The following is a 15,115-nucleotide window of genomic DNA, read 5'->3' as shown; positions in this document are numbered from 1 at the left end:
ACCCAACAACAACCAAGAAAGGCAAGATCTTTCATAAGCCCGGAAGATGTCACCATAGAAACAGAAATCAGCCCCACTCCAAGGATCCTGCCGCCTGGGAAGGCGATAAAATGTTTTCTATCGATTGCTGTCGGGAAAGTCACTGCTGATAAGCCATCCGAGGAGAAATGGAGCGGGGATGCAGGGACGCGGGAGCTCTTCAAGTGAGCTTCCAGATGGTCCCTGGGCTGTCCCTGCGCGGTGGTCGGGGACAGAGGGGACCCCAGGCTCACCGGGGGGATGGCTGCTGTGCCCCGGGCTGGTGGAGGAGGTGCGGGTGTTTTGTGCCTTCGGTGTGGTGGTGTGTGCGTGCCCTGGCTGTTCTGAGCACGAAGCAGAAACCCCTCTGTCTGCTTTCCCCTTTGATTTTCGGGCAGAGCAGCTGTTCTGGGTGAAAACGCACCGTGTCGGGCCGGAGGCGCCTGAATTTCCCCTTGGCTCCTGGCGTGGCATCGCTGGGGTTTGCCATCCTCTTGCCTCCCCTGGGAAGCGGCAGCGATAACGTGCCCGCCAGCCTTGTTCCCTCGTGGGACTTGGGTCCCCGGTCCCCGTTTGTGCTCAGGGGGATGCTGTGCAGCTGGGAGCATCCCCGCGGCTGCGGTGCCGGCCGGGAGGTGCGGGATCTTCCCCACGGCTCTTCCCAGGGCACCGCACAGCGCTGGCTCACGCGCCCTTTGAAGAGATGGAAAATCCTATTATCTGCTCATTCTTCTCGCCGTGTGAAGCCTCAGAGCATTCAGCAGCAGCAGCCGAGTGTGGTCTCCTGCCTGCAGCCCCCAGCTGCCTCCTCTCCCACCGCCACGGGAAGGTCCCCAGGTCACCACGGATGGGCATCACCTTCTCATCCCCTCATCCACGCCAGGGCTTGGGGGTACAGCTCTCCCCACAAAGCCAGTGGCAGCATCCAGCTGTGGGGTGCAAGGGGTGGGTATAGAGGGAGTCTGGGTGTGGGGGGCTGTGGGCTGATCCCCCCCAACCCCCACCGGCTCCGTGGGGAGCTGAGGCTGCTGCTGCAGCCTGCAAAGCCTCACGTCATTAGGGCTGGGAAGGTGGTAACCCATCTCGCACACTCCATCCCCGCGGCATCTTTGCTGCCAGTAATTGGCAGCAATAAAAGAGGCAGTTAATCCAGGCCAGCGTGGGACACAGGCACATTGATGTCTGCGGTGAAAGGCACCCTGGCAAGGAGGAGAGCTGGGGAAGAATACGCTCCTGGGCACAATTTGCAGCCCTGGAGAGCTGGTTGGATGCCATGGGGAGCATTTGCTGGGGATTTTGTTAATGATGCAGGCGCAGCCTTCCCAGCTTGGCCTGCGCTAAAGCCCTGGCTCCCACAAGCTGAGGCTGTTTGGCTTGAACTTAGACCAGCTGCTTTCCACTGGCTGGTGGATTTTTGTCTTGTTACTGGGTGGCTCCGTGCAGGAGATGAACAAAGGAGCAGTTAGTGGGTGATTTCACCTTGGGGTGGTTTTTTTTTTTTTTGGGGGGATGAGGAGGAAGGAAGGGTTAAACCGGGTCTTGTTACTCAGTTATTTTAGGATGGTAGCACTGCAGAGGCCACCAGAGGATTTCTCTGCACATGGGAAGATGGAATTTAATCAATATTGACAAGAGCCATTCACCAAAACAGGCTCATTCGCTAATGAAAGCCAGATCTGGTGACTCCCTCGGGAAGGACGGCTTTGGGAAAGAGGGGTAGGAGGCACTGGGAAAGCCAGGGCTCCTTCTCCCATGCTGCTGGTTCTTATGAAACCAGGCTGCGTTTGGGGCTGATTTTCCCAGCACAGCTTTGGCTTTGGCTTGTTTGTCTCGTTGGTGCAGGATGCCCAGGGCTGGCCCTCGTAGCAGCAAAACAACAGCCCCATCCCTGCCCGGGGACCTGGGTCCATGTCACCCCCCCATGCACCGATGTCCCAGTGTCAGGCAGAGGCTGGGACACGTATGGTGACAGCAAAGCCATCCCCAGACCGATGGCGAGGTGTAGGGCACAGTGGGGCAGGACGGAGGCGCAGGGCTTTGCCCTCCAGCTTGGACCACAGCCAGGGGTCCCCGTGCAGTGAAGTCTCCTGTGAGCCAAGATCTTTCTGTCCAAGCCATGTTGGGATTTCCAGCACCTATTGAACTCAAACACCCACTGAGGCGGTGGGAGAAGAATGTTTTTGTCCAAGTTTTGTGTTTTCCCATCTATCCTTGCAATTAAAAGCAGAAAATAGCCAAGACGCCCCCAAGACCAGCCCCTTCCGACAACGTAGTGCATGAAGAAGAAACCTAATTTCTGTGGTTGGCAGCTGATATTTCCCCGTCGCCGCCGGCTCTGTGCCCTGGAGCCTACCTGAGCTCGCTATCCCACAGAGCTGGGGGCTGCCCAAAATCCTGTGGGCACAGAGAGGGGCTCAGGCATTGCCTGGGGGCAGCTGGGGCTGCCGGACCGGGACCTGCCTGGCAATTTCCCTGGGCACTCAGGGCATTGTCACCGGGCCAAGCCACGGCCAGTTGGCAAGTGTGACCTTGCAGGCACGCCAGTACCTGCAGCTGCCTCCTGGCCTCCAAAATCACCAGTGAGGACTTGTTGGGCTGTATGTTTGACTCTGAGATTTAGGCTTTAACAAAAAATCCAGCTGTTTACCCCCTGTGTGTCCCAAACTTCCTGGAAAGCCGTGGAAAATTCTCAGCCCAGGCATCATCCTGCTCCATCGCAGCATCGGTGCAGCGCAGCGACCCGTCCCTGCCGTGGGGAGGGGTCGGCTTAATTTGTTGGGGACTTTTGGTTTTTTTCCTTCTAAAAGGCAGCATCGAGTCCCCCAGCCTTCTGGTGGGGCCGCGGGGCTGCTCCCGGAGCAGGGGGGCGCTGAGCGGAATGCGATTGGAAAGAAGGAAGATTTTGATCCCCTGCCAAGCCCACACAATCCCGTCCAAGTTCACACTGGCAGATAATGAGCTTTAATGAGCAGGCCACACTAATTGGTAAGTGATCCCAGAACCGTCTGTGGCAGAGGCGAGGGAAGAGCAGAGGCAGCTCTGGGTGAGGAGGGGGCCAGGGCTGTGCAGCCCCCGGTGCTCTGGAGGGCAGGGGCTGCCAGGGCTGGGGTTGCCCATGGCAAGGGCTCTGCCTGCCCTGCATGTAGGGCAGGGGCTGCCAGGGCTGGGGTTGCCCGTGGCAAGGGCTGGGGTCGCCCGTGGCAAGGGCTCTGCCTGCCCTGCATGGGGGCTGCTGGTGGGGACTTCAAGCAAGACCATGAGATCTCTTCCTTGGTGCCCGGGTGGCATTGCAAACATCACCGGGGTGCGATGCAGGGGCAAAAAGAGCCATGGGACTATCCATGCCTCCTGCGCTTTAGGGGGTGAGAAACGGGGCGCAGGGACCTGGAGGCTTTTGGACCATGGGGGGATGAGTAGCTAGAAGCCATCTGGCACCCACAGCCCTTGAACCCGGAGCAGGGCAGGGTGAGCCCGGGTGGCCGGTCCGAGCGGGCAGACGTATGGGGCTGCCAAGACAGTCCTAATGGGAGATCATTGTAAATTCCTCTCTCAAATGGAGTGGAAAAACGCTATTAAGCTAATAGAACATCACGGGGGAAGGACGTTCCACCACCGTGGTCTCCGAGGAATTGGGCTGTAATGAGAGCAAGGAGCAGGAGATGACAGCAGCCGGTGTGCTCGGGGCGATGGGAGCACAGATCAGCCCTGCTGTGCTGTGCCCTGCCTCGGTTTCCCCATGCGGCCAAGGGACAGTGAGCTCTGCTCCAGCAGCCAGCAGACCCTGGGAGTTGGCTGAAGGGCTTATTTGCCATTGATCCATCGTACAGTCTGGGGAAACTGAGGCACGGGAGAGTTTGCCAATCACCCAGGAGCTCAAGGACAGCAGCAGAATCCTGCATTCCCCGGGTGCCTCTGTGCATATTCCCTAGGAAAAAGATGTATGAGGCACCTTGTTTAAATAGAAAGGTGGCCAGGAGGGCAGCTGGAGTTGGGGGACATCCAAACTCTGGGATGTGAGTGCCTGTGCTGGCTGGGGAGCAGGAGCTGGGGAGCAGTGTGGGCTGGGGGCTGCTGGTGGGCAGGGGGCTGCTGGTGTTGCTGGTGGGGGCTGCTTTGATTGATGCTGGAAAACACGATGATGGCTGATGCCCTGGGAGGGGTGAGGATGTATATCAGCTGCCTCAGGGGTGCAGGGCTGGCAGGGGTTTCCACAGCAGCAAAGGCAGTGGGGTGAGTCCTGCCAGCACCCCAAGGGACAGGGCAGGGGGGGTGGAGGACCCATCAGCCCCATTAGCAGTAATTAGCTGGTCTGCTGTTAGATGGGACCACCGGCACCCGGGGCAGGCTGGGCTCTGCCCAGGGGAGCTCAGGCACCCCGGGGGGTGAGCAGGAGCCTGGGGACCCCCCAAAAGGAGCAGAGGGGTGGCCTGTCCTCAACTGCAGGCACTCTGCCAGGTCCCTACAGCAGCCGTGCTCCCTTCCAACACTAAGTGGCAGCCTCTGCCCGGCTTTGGGGCAGCCCCGGGCAGTGCCCGGGCAGCAGGGCCTGGGGCAGCAGCATCCTCGGGGGACCAGCAGCATCCCTGGGGGGGCTGCAGCAGCATCCTCTGGGTCCCAGGACCCCCAGCCTGGCTGATACCTGCCTGGGCACAGACCATACTGGGGGTCCTGCCAGGGGATGTCCTCACCCACCCAGCCATGGGTGTCAGGCTGGGCCCTGCTCGGGGGTCAGATCGGGTCAGTGCTGCCTGCTAGGAGGGAGATAAGAAGCAGGGTTGGCAGCTGTTGGTACCATCTGCTGAATTAGAAGCACAATGCACTAAACAAATAGTGTCGTGGGATAAAAACGTGCTGCTTAAGGCAAGGAGGTATTTCTGCTGCAGGTATGGCTCTGACCTGCTAACCCACCGCGGGGATTTGCAGTGCTATAGAGAAGTGCAGGGACATAAATGAGGCTGGGAGCTGTATCCCACCCGTCTGCGTGTCCGTGTGTCCATGCCTATGGAAGCACGTTGGGTCTTGTGCTGTATAAAGTGCTGACACTTTGGGGAAACGCTGCTCTGGATTTTCTGCAGCCCAGAACGAGGGGGTGGGGAGGAATAAATCAAACGACTGTCGGGCTTTTGGCAGAAGCCACCAACCGGTTCAGCCCAGCATGAGAGATCAAAGAGAAGGGCAGCGTGACATCAGGGCAGCCCCTGCTCTCTCCCAGGCATTGCCCTTGGCAGGGTACCAAATGTTATCCTTGGGGAAATCGCACCCAGCTTGCCAAGATGTTCCTGTGCAGAGCAGAAACCTTCCCTCCCACACCGAGCTGCTGCTGGTCCCGCAGCCTGTCCTGCACCATCGGGGCATGAAACGCTGTGTGGGAGCTCAGCATCTCCCCAGCCTTGGTCTACTCCAACCTGTGCAGATAACACAGGCACGGACCTGTGTTGGACCTTATAAAATAGACATAGCAGGCTTTATAGCGGCCTTTCAATATCTGAAGGGTGCCTATAGAAGAGCTGGGGAGGGACTCTTTGCCAGGAAGGGTAATGATAGGACAAGGGGAAACGGTTTTAAATTGGAAGAAAAAAGATTCAGATTAGATATCAGGAAGAAATTTTTTACTATGAGGGTGGTGAGACACTGGAACAAGTTGCCCAGGGAAGTTGTGGATGCCTCATACCTGGAAGTGTTCAAGGCCAGGCTGGATGTGGCCTTGAGCAACCTGCTCTAGTGGGAGGTGTCCCTGCCCATGGCAGGGGGGTTGGAACTAGATGATCTTTGAGGTCCCTTCCAACCCAAACCATTCTATGATTCTATGATTTATTATATACACACCTCAACTCTGTAGTCAACTAGAGGGTTAAATACAACCTGCAGGGCTGCAGACAGTTTTTCCCCTGGGTTGGGGAGAGGTACAGCTGATGGTCACCTGAGGACACGGTGGCTTTCAGCAGCAGGCAGGTCCCAGCCAGCCCAGCTCCCGGGAGCTGACACCGACGCTTTGCATCTGCGATCGCCGATAAAGCAGGGCTGGACTCGCCGGCCGCCTGCTCACTGGCCACGTAAGCCCCTCGGTGCCCATGCTTTGTCACAGCTAAGTGCTCACACCAGGTTTGACACAGCCCAGTCGGCTGGCACGCGTTCCCCTCCACATTTATCCCTTCCAATTTTGGAGCAACCAGCCCATCAGGACTATTCGCCCTCCTGTGAACAGCCCCGGGGCTGAGCTCGGTGCCCGCTCGCCCCGTCCTGTGCCACCCACGCTTGGGAAGGATGCACCTCCGGTGAGCTAAATGAGGTACATGCCAAAGCCCCCCAAAATCCTGGAGAAACACCGCCCCCAGCAGGCCTGGGAGGTCTTCAGGGAGATCTCTTCTCCCTGCTATCCTGTGATAGCATATGTGGGAATGGTTCGAAGCTGCTCCAGGGGAGGTTTAGACTGGACATGAGGAAGCATTTCTTTACCAAGAGGGTGGTCAAACACTGGAACAGGCTTCCTGGAGAGGTGGGTGATGCCCCAAAGCCTGTCAGTGTTTAAGAGCCATTTGGACAGTGCTTTAACAACATGCTTTAACTTCTGGTTAGCCCAGAAGTGGTCGGGGAGTTGGACTAGATGATCATCGCAGGTCCCTTCCAGCTAAAAATATTCTAGTCTAAATTTTGAAACTCATTCCTACGCCCACTCTGAAACCCCTTTGGCTTTACATATCTCCCTCATTCCCCCATGCCCGAGCTCAGACCGCTGAGTTATTTCCGTCGCTGCCAAACGATTTGTGGCCGCCTGCCACCGCTCAGAGGACAGGGATGCTCAGACGAACCATCCAGCATCTCTCCCCACCCCGGCCCTGCTATAAATCACCGCAACGCCGCTGATTTCAGCGGGGCTGATTTACGCCAGCAGAAGGACACTCCAAAGTAGGGCCGTGATTTAGCAATCCCATTAGGACCTTGCCACTTCTGCAGAAGAGGCGCAGCAGGTCGGTTTGTCTTCTCCTCCCCGAGAGGAGGATGCAGGGACGAGCAGTGACGGCGCTGGCAGCCGGCTGTGCCACCCCTCGCCAGCCAGCTCTGGCAGGATCGGTGCTCCGAGAGCACGGCTTCATCCCAGGAAGGTAAAAACCTTCTCTGATTTAGAGCAGGCAGGAGAAGCCAGTTCCATCTGCTACCCCAGGCACCTACTCTCTTTTTTTTTTTTTTTTTAAAGCATGAAAGCTGACTGTGAGAAACAACAGAGCTGCAGGAAAAGTGTCTTTCATGGGCACAGTTCCTGGGGAGGCAAAAGCTGCAAGGCAGCTGGAGATGAATTTACCTCCATGGGAGCCCTGGAGAAGACGAGCATCATTTGGCAAATGGGAGAGCGAGGCAGACAAGCCAAAAAAGTCACCCAGAAAAAAAAAAAGGAAATCTCCCCTCAGTGCTCTTTCATCCTCCTTTCCTGACTCTTCCTCTGGTCCCTGTGCTCACCGAGGGCATTTTACCCTACACGGTGCTCTGCATGCAAGCGGAGCACGGCCACCCAAATCACCCCTCAGCCGGGATAACAAATGACTAAACAACTGCAAAGGCACTTTGCAGCATCATTTTTATTTTTTTTTCCAACAGATTTAGCAGCAGACTGGCTTTTACAGTGCAGCTCTCCCTTCAGTCGCTTTATCCAGCCTCCATAATGTACCACCTGGGAGAGCGAGGCAGACAAGCCAAAAAAGTCACCCAGAAAAAAAAAAAGGAAATCTCCCCTCAGTGCTCTTTCATCCTCCTTTCCTGACTCTTCCTCTGGTCCCTGTGCTCACCGAGGGCATTTTACCCTACACGGTGCTCTGCATGCAAGCGGAGCACGGCCACCCAAATCACCCCTCAGCCGGGATAACAAATGACTAAACAACTGCAAAGGCACTTTGCAGCATCATTTTTATTTTTTTTTCCAACAGATGGGTTTAATATTTTTCCTAGAACTTTTTTTTTTTTTTTTTTTTTTTTTTTTTTTTTTTTTTTTTTTTTTTTTTAAAAAAAAAAAAAAAAAAAAAAAAAGAAAAAGAGGAAAGCAGTTAAAAACCAGGCCATTTCAGAGAAACTGCACCCACATACAAAATGGCTCCTTGAGGGCTGCTGGAGCCCTCCATGCTCTGATTTAAAGGCCAAGCAATTAGCTCAGCAAGCTGGGAGAGCACTTCCAGCAGTGCTCAGGTGGGAGGTTGGATGCTATTTTGGGGTGCTGAGGCCGGGAGCAGGAGCTGAGTAGGCTGTGCTCAGCTCAGTGCTGGGGTCAGGGGGAGGTTTGTAGGTCCCACTGGTGGGAAAGGGTTGCTGAAGGTGATGAAGATCTCTCTGGAGGATGCAGTTGGGGGAGATGATCATCCTGGTCAAGTATCTAGGACGAGGTCCTGGGCTGGATGCTGAGTGGCCTGGTTGAAGGAGCACCTGGAAAACGTCGGGGTGCCTTGGGCTGAGACAGATAACACCAGCCCATTGAGCAGAAGGGTGTTAAACTTCCCACAAGCAAAACCTGTCTCTTGCCCCTCTCAGCCAGCTTTCTGCCTGTGCCACCTTCACCTCAGTGGTGTCCCCAAAGCTGTAGGCTTCTCCATGTATTTTCTGGGGATGGTTCCAGCTGCATCACCCCAGCAAACAGCCAGGTCCCACCAAGCACAGCCTCTCCTGCCCCACCTGGGCACCCCCAAAGGCTGGTTTACTGTCTCATGGCACCATCACCTCCGGGAGCAGCACATCTTCCCTTGCTTCTTACGAGCAACATCACCAGGGTGTCTCATCATCATCCCTGAAGGTGAGGGACCCATGGGGCCACCCCTTCCCTGCTGCTGTTCACCTCACAGCTGAAGAATCATAAAATGATTTGGGTTGGAAGGGACTTTAAAGATCATCTAGTGCCAACCTCCCTGCCATGGGCAGGGACACCAAGAAGAGCTGCTTGGGGGCAGCTGATTGGGGAAAAGGAGGTTTCAACCCAAGACTGACCACAGGGAAAAAAGCTTTCCTGTGTAAGTGTTAATTGAGATTAATTGACCCACATGGAAATGATTTGCATTCACCAAATCCAAATTCACCAAATCACCTGCTGCTCATCATCATGGGTGCATTTTGCTCACAAGCCTCTACTTGACCTGGGGACGTGGCTGGCATTGAGCTTTCCTGCTGTTACACCCCAAAACATGCTCCTGTTTCCCTTCTTGATGGCTTTCACCCATGTCCCCTATCCCAAAGACCCCCCAGATCTTTGCTGGACAGATGTGTCTCCTCCTGGGTGGAGAGATTTGCTCTCCCAACCCCCTCCCCCTGGCTTCTACCCTCTGTATCTCATGGCTTTTGGGGTCCCCCTTGCCCCCTGTGCCCCTTCCTCAGGCACTGACCTGCAGGGACAGTTGCCCTGGTATGGCTGGCTCAGGTTGGTGGCACTGCCAGAGCCCTGCCCAGTGTCCATGCCGTGGTGGTGCCCCCTCAGTGTTCTCATCTTGAGGCAATTTAATGACATTTCTGTTCCTTTTTGCAGCTTATCGTAACAAATATCCTCAGGTTGGGTTTTTTAGTGCTTGAAAAAAGGGGTTTTGTGGGTTATCGATCCTCCCTTTCCCTTCGCCTCTGCTGATGGCAGGATCAGGACAAGCCACCAGCTCCTCTCCCCGGTGTCCTTAAGCTCAGCGCTGGCATCGGCTGTGTATTGGGGGGGAGTAGAGGAGCTTTGAGCTCTGGGGAAGCCATGGGGCAGCCTAGGGACATCCCCACCCCCCTGGGCAGATTTTGGCCTCCACTGGCCAAATCTTCCCCCTTTCTCCACCTCCTTCGTCCTTCCTTTCCTCCTCCAGGGAAACAAAACTTCAGTGGCTTGTCTCCCGCAGAGCTTGGGCTGGGGTGATGCTGTGCCAGCAGCCGCAGCCTTGGAGAGCCGGGGACAGGCTGTCCCTCCAGGGAAACTCCCTGAAAAGCCAAGGCCGGGCTGGCACCACATGCAGAACACTCAGAGAAGGCTGAATTTACTTCAGCCCATAATAATCGTGTAATACCACAGCCTTGCCGTGTGCCCTTGGTCACATCCCTCGTTCCCCAGCGATGACGATGCTGTTGGAGCCCGTGGGTGAAAACAGAAGCGTGATGGAGGGATGGAGCAGGAGGCTGCCGGCCACACGCCGTGCTCCTGGCAAGTCTGGGAGCCGCAAACATGTAATGCTGCTTCTCCCTTGCGGTCTCTAGGATTAGCTTAATAGCACGGGGAAATAACAGGATGAAAAATTCGCTCCCCTCCAAGCACTAAAAGCCAAGTTTCAAGGTTAATTGTCTGCCCTGTAGGAATAGCTTTTGCACGCTGCGAGGGGCTTAATTAGTGTCATTTTAGCCAAGCAGAGAGAGCGTGCCCTGAACCCATACCGCATGCCCCCGAGCCTATTTTCCTCTCCAAGCGCCGGGCGGAGAGGTGATAAATTGCAGGCAGCTTCCCTCCGCCAGCACCCAGCGAGGCCAGATTTGGGGCTGATCAGGAAACCCCGAGATGCTCTTTGGCAGCTGCAGGGCTGGTGTGGGTTCATATACCCCATCCCTGCAGCCACAGCATCCCTGGGTCCTATGCCCAGTGCTTTGTGAGCCTGTCGGGGTTGTCCCACCGTGCTGTAAGATAATGGGGCAGAGGAAAAGCAGCTGGATGCAACCAACATGGGGGTGGTGAAGGCAGCGTTTGAGGGAAGTTGGAGCAGGTTTGCAGTGGGTAAAGCACAGCTCAGAGTGCTGCCCAGCACCATGGAGGTGATGCCCAGCTGCCATGCATTGAAGTGGCTGGATCCTACCTTCTTCCCCACATCCACTCTTGTCCCCCCCTGGCCAGGGGGACACCCATCCTCACCGAGTACCCATCTGGGAGAAAAAGCACATGCTGCCAGGCTTGGCTTTAATGAGAGGCACAAGGAGGTGGAGGTAATTTCTCTTCCCAATTAGGGTTGTCCTGCATGCCTCTACCAGCTGTGGGACACGACCACTCTCCACACAGCTGAGACTTGTTTGCAGCCCAACGCCAATCCCTGGCAGCTGGTGTGGGGGCCAGATGCTGTCTGGCACTGAGGGAGGAGGAGAGAGAACTTCTGTGAGCCCTGCCTTGGAAACCAGGGCTGGTGCCAGCAGTGGGGTCTCTGGTGGCACACAGACAGCCCTGTCACAGGGGCAGCTGATTCCCATCACAGCATCCTCAGCAGTGGGGTTGACCAGGGCCCTGGGTGACCCCATGGAGGGTCCCTGTGCCCTGCTGTGGAGCCACCACCTCAGAGTGGTTTCCCATCACCCAGCATCCATCCTCGTTGGGCTCCGGCTCGCAGAGCCCTCAGGGACAGCCGTGACCTCCTGCGTAATCCAGGCCAGGAGGTTCCCCTGGACGCCTGCCCGTCTGGGCTGGAGCAGACCTTGGAGAGGAGCAGCCTGTTGGGATTTAAAGTTTTCTCCATACCGAAAAATTCACAGCAGCCCCCACTAAACCCAGCTGCTGGCAAAACCTCCTTTCTCCTGCTCCAGCTGGGCTGTTGTCCTCCCATCCCTGCCGTGGGGACAGTGGCCTGCCGTGGGGCTGGTGGGTGCTGGGTCCAGCCCGTGCTCCCAGCCCCACTCCAGCCTCTCCTCCTTCCCCCCCTGCCCTTTGGATTCAATTTCTCCCCCCAGCAGCCAGTGTCTATATGGGGCCCCAGGGACTTTCCACCACCAACAACAAGTTGCGGCAGAAAACATCCGTCCCGCCGGCTGGGACTGGCACGGAGCCCCCGTGCCCCTGCCCGGGCAGCGACTGGCAGCCCAGCCAGTTGCCTTTTTTATGGGGATTTGCAAAAAAAATACCCCCCTAGTTCTTGGCAAGTGGGTGATGCTGCAGGCGGGCACTCTGGCAAAGGGGACGTCTGAGTTTCGGTGCTTCCAGGCGGATTCTGGCTTCTCCCGGTGTGGGAGGAAGAAGGGATGTGTGGAGGAGGGAGCAGGGGCAGCATCTCGTCTTTAGCAATAAGGGGATTAAACGCCTTAAATCTTAAAGGAGGTAAACAGTCTGCTTTTGTTTGGGAGGGGAAACACCAGACCTTTTGTTTCAGGCCCTGTTTTCTACGGAGCAGAGATGAGTTTGTGCTCGGCGCTCTTCATCTCGCTGGAAAGGTGAAGGAAAAAAACCATTGAAAAGTTGGCTCCAGCAGCTTCTTCTTGCTGAAAAGACCTGAATTGGCACCCAGCGATGGCACCCAGCTCCCAGTCTGTTTACAGGGAGGGTCATGGCAGGGTGCACGATTTGGGGGGGGTCCCAGGGTGAGGGCAGGATTTCCCCATGGGGAGGGCGGCACCCATGGCTCTCCCTCCCCTCCTGCCACTACAATTCAGGGCTTCGGGCTCATGATGGTGAGAACCAATGTATTTTTAATTTGTTTAAGGGAATTAAGCTCATCTGTGTCTGACTATTCACATTGTCTCCACTTTCATTAATTTCTGAGCCGCTTGCCTGGTTTCCTTTGGCTCTGGCAGGGCTTTGGCATGGTGGGGAGACCAATTTCCTGCAAATTCAACAAATGCTGGTGGCGGGTGAGCAGCAGGAGACCTCGTCAGCCCCATCCTCGCAGTGGGTGGCACTTTTGGTCACCCACCACATCAGTCCTATGGGGACCTGCCTCCTCGTGACCAGCCACTGATTCAGGGATGGCTCGGGGAGTTGGCCTTGCTGGGAGATGGCAGTGCTCAGTACTGGGATGCATCTGAGTGGGACCAGTTCATCCCAGTGGAGGAAAGAGCCTAGCCAAAGGCTGGATGGAAGAGGAGAAGAAAGTCCCTGGGATGCACCAGGGAGAAGGTTAGGAAAGGCTCTGCTGGGCTTCTACAACTCTTCTTGCTTTTAATCTCAGTCCAGCCCAGGGTGAGTGTGATGCCTGGAGAGGAGGAGCTCCCTGCTCGGGAGGCTGCCGTGCCCCTCACCGGTGGGATGGGAGGGCAGAACTCTTGCCCATCGTGTGTTGCTGGGAGGGCAGCACACTGGGAGCTGGAGAGCTGCTGGCCACAGGGCTTCTGCCCTCCCAGGGTCCATGACCTTCTTCCCCGGGGTCCCTGACCTTCTCCCCTGAGTTCCCGACTTTCTTTCCATCTTCCTTTTGAGCTGCTTCTGCAATGCAGCTCGTAAACAGCTGAAAAAGCAGAGGGGAAAGAAGAGAAGATAAAAATAACAGCAGCAGGAGTGGGTTTGAAGTAAATAACAGCAAAACATCAAAGCAGAGGGGGAGTGATGCTCTGAGGAGGTATTTATAGCTGGCTCTGTGGTTCCTCAGGATAAACCTGCATGCCCTCGTGGAAGCATCTTCCCTGGCCCCCGCGAGCGTGTGTTTGTGTCCGAGACCTGCAGGTCAGCCCTTCTTCAGAGGCTCCCTGGGTGGTTTAAGGCCGGAGGCAGAGCACATCCCTGCAGCTCTGAGACTGCTCGGGAAGCGCTGATGCCCCCGGTAGGTTCTGAGCCCAACTCTCTGCGGCGCTGAGCACCGGGGCCAGGCTCCTGCTGCGGGGACCGTCATGCACGGCACGAAGCAACCCCCACTGCCAGGCTTTACCCCCCTGTCGAGTCCTCGATGGGGTTGGATTTTTTCCTCTCCGCAGCCCTCCTGGGTGTCACATCTAAGAGCAAGGCTGATTGCCTGGGAAAAGCCGGCTGCCAGCAGAGTGAGGGATGAGAGATGGCCGTGGAGGTGATGCTGGGCTCTGTGACTCAGGTCCCTCCATCATCCCTGCTGTGGTGAGTGTTAGGCGAGAGCCTGGACCACTCAGCATCCCAAACCTGGCTGCTCAGCTAATGGGGACACCCTGATTATATGTGTCTGGAGCAATGCCCCATATCCCTGGGCTGATGATGTGCAGGAAAGGTTTTTGGAGGCTGGTTCAGCCCTCTGCAGCTTGAGGCAAAGGTTCCTGGAGTGCACAGTGTTGTTTTTAGGTGCAGAAAGGACCAGGAGATGCAGGCAGCGTGAGGAAAAGCTGCCCAGTGTTCTCGGATGGACCTAGGGGACAATGAGGACTGCTTCTACGCTCCAGCGTGGGTCATGCTTGTTGGTGGGGACATGGTAGCAGTGACCTTTTCAGCTGCCCCCCCTGCCCCTGCTTTGGGAAGCCACAGCTTCTCTTAAAGTATCTATCCCCATGAAAGACACTTTGGAGGGATTTAAAGGGTTTGGGGGATTTAGGGCTTTGAGGGAGAGCAGATTGGCAATAAACCCTCCAGCCAGCTGTGCAGTATCAGTATCTCTTCTGGAGAAGAGAAAGCCAAGGGGATTTCCACCCTCTTGGAGCCCCAAAACGTCCTCCTTCCTTGCAGCCATCTCCCAGGCTGGGGGAGCAGCCACCACTCCACCGAGCTGTGGCCACGAGGGCTTCTGCACACCCTGGCTGCTGCTCTCTAATCAGACACGGGGTTTGCAATTAAGCGACACCGAGTACCCTGGGGACAGAGCCTGCTGTTTGAGCTGAGCTCAGACGAGTTCAGGGAAGGAGAGACCTGATTTCCCACTTAGCAGACAGGTCACGATCGGTGGATTCATTGATCCCAGAAAGTAAAGCCTCCGCTTCATTAGAGACACGCTGGTGATGAACGTGGCCTCGGGGAGCAGGGAAGCTGTTGTGAATCCCTCCCTAAGTGTTATCTCCACCGGGCTCAGAGTGTGGATGCTGGGAAGCTCCTCCAACAGCTCGGCTTCCTTTGGAGGGAGCCTGCTGCTTCCTGCAGCGCCCGTTACATTCGTGGCTTGTGGGGCACCAGAGCTCCCTGAAAATAGGCTGGAGGCTGGAATGATGCCCCTTAGTGCCTCTGTGTCACCTCCCTCTGTGGTCTTCCACACTGATGCGTGACCAGGGCACGATGCCCTGGGTTAAAGCAAAGCGAGCTGTGGCTCTTGCCAGGGCAGAGCACCGAGGCGAGACCCATGGTGGGGTGGGGGAGGGCTCCCCAGCTCCCAAATGCTGATGTAAGGTAGACCTGGAGCCAGCTGCGGGCTTCCCAGAGCCTTGGGCGCTCGCGAGAGGTGTTCACCCAGAAGCATGGACACGGCAAGGCCATGGAGAGCTGGTTTGGGCACAGGAGGAGACCCTTGTGGAAGGTGCTCCTTGCTCTGCT

The sequence above is a fragment of the Calidris pugnax genome, unplaced genomic scaffold, assembly GCF_001431845.1.
Source record: "Calidris pugnax isolate Ruff unplaced genomic scaffold, ASM143184v1 scaffold17, whole genome shotgun sequence".
Lineage (NCBI taxonomy): Eukaryota > Metazoa > Chordata > Aves > Charadriiformes > Scolopacidae > Calidris > Calidris pugnax.
This window is presented reverse-complemented; position numbering follows the sequence as displayed.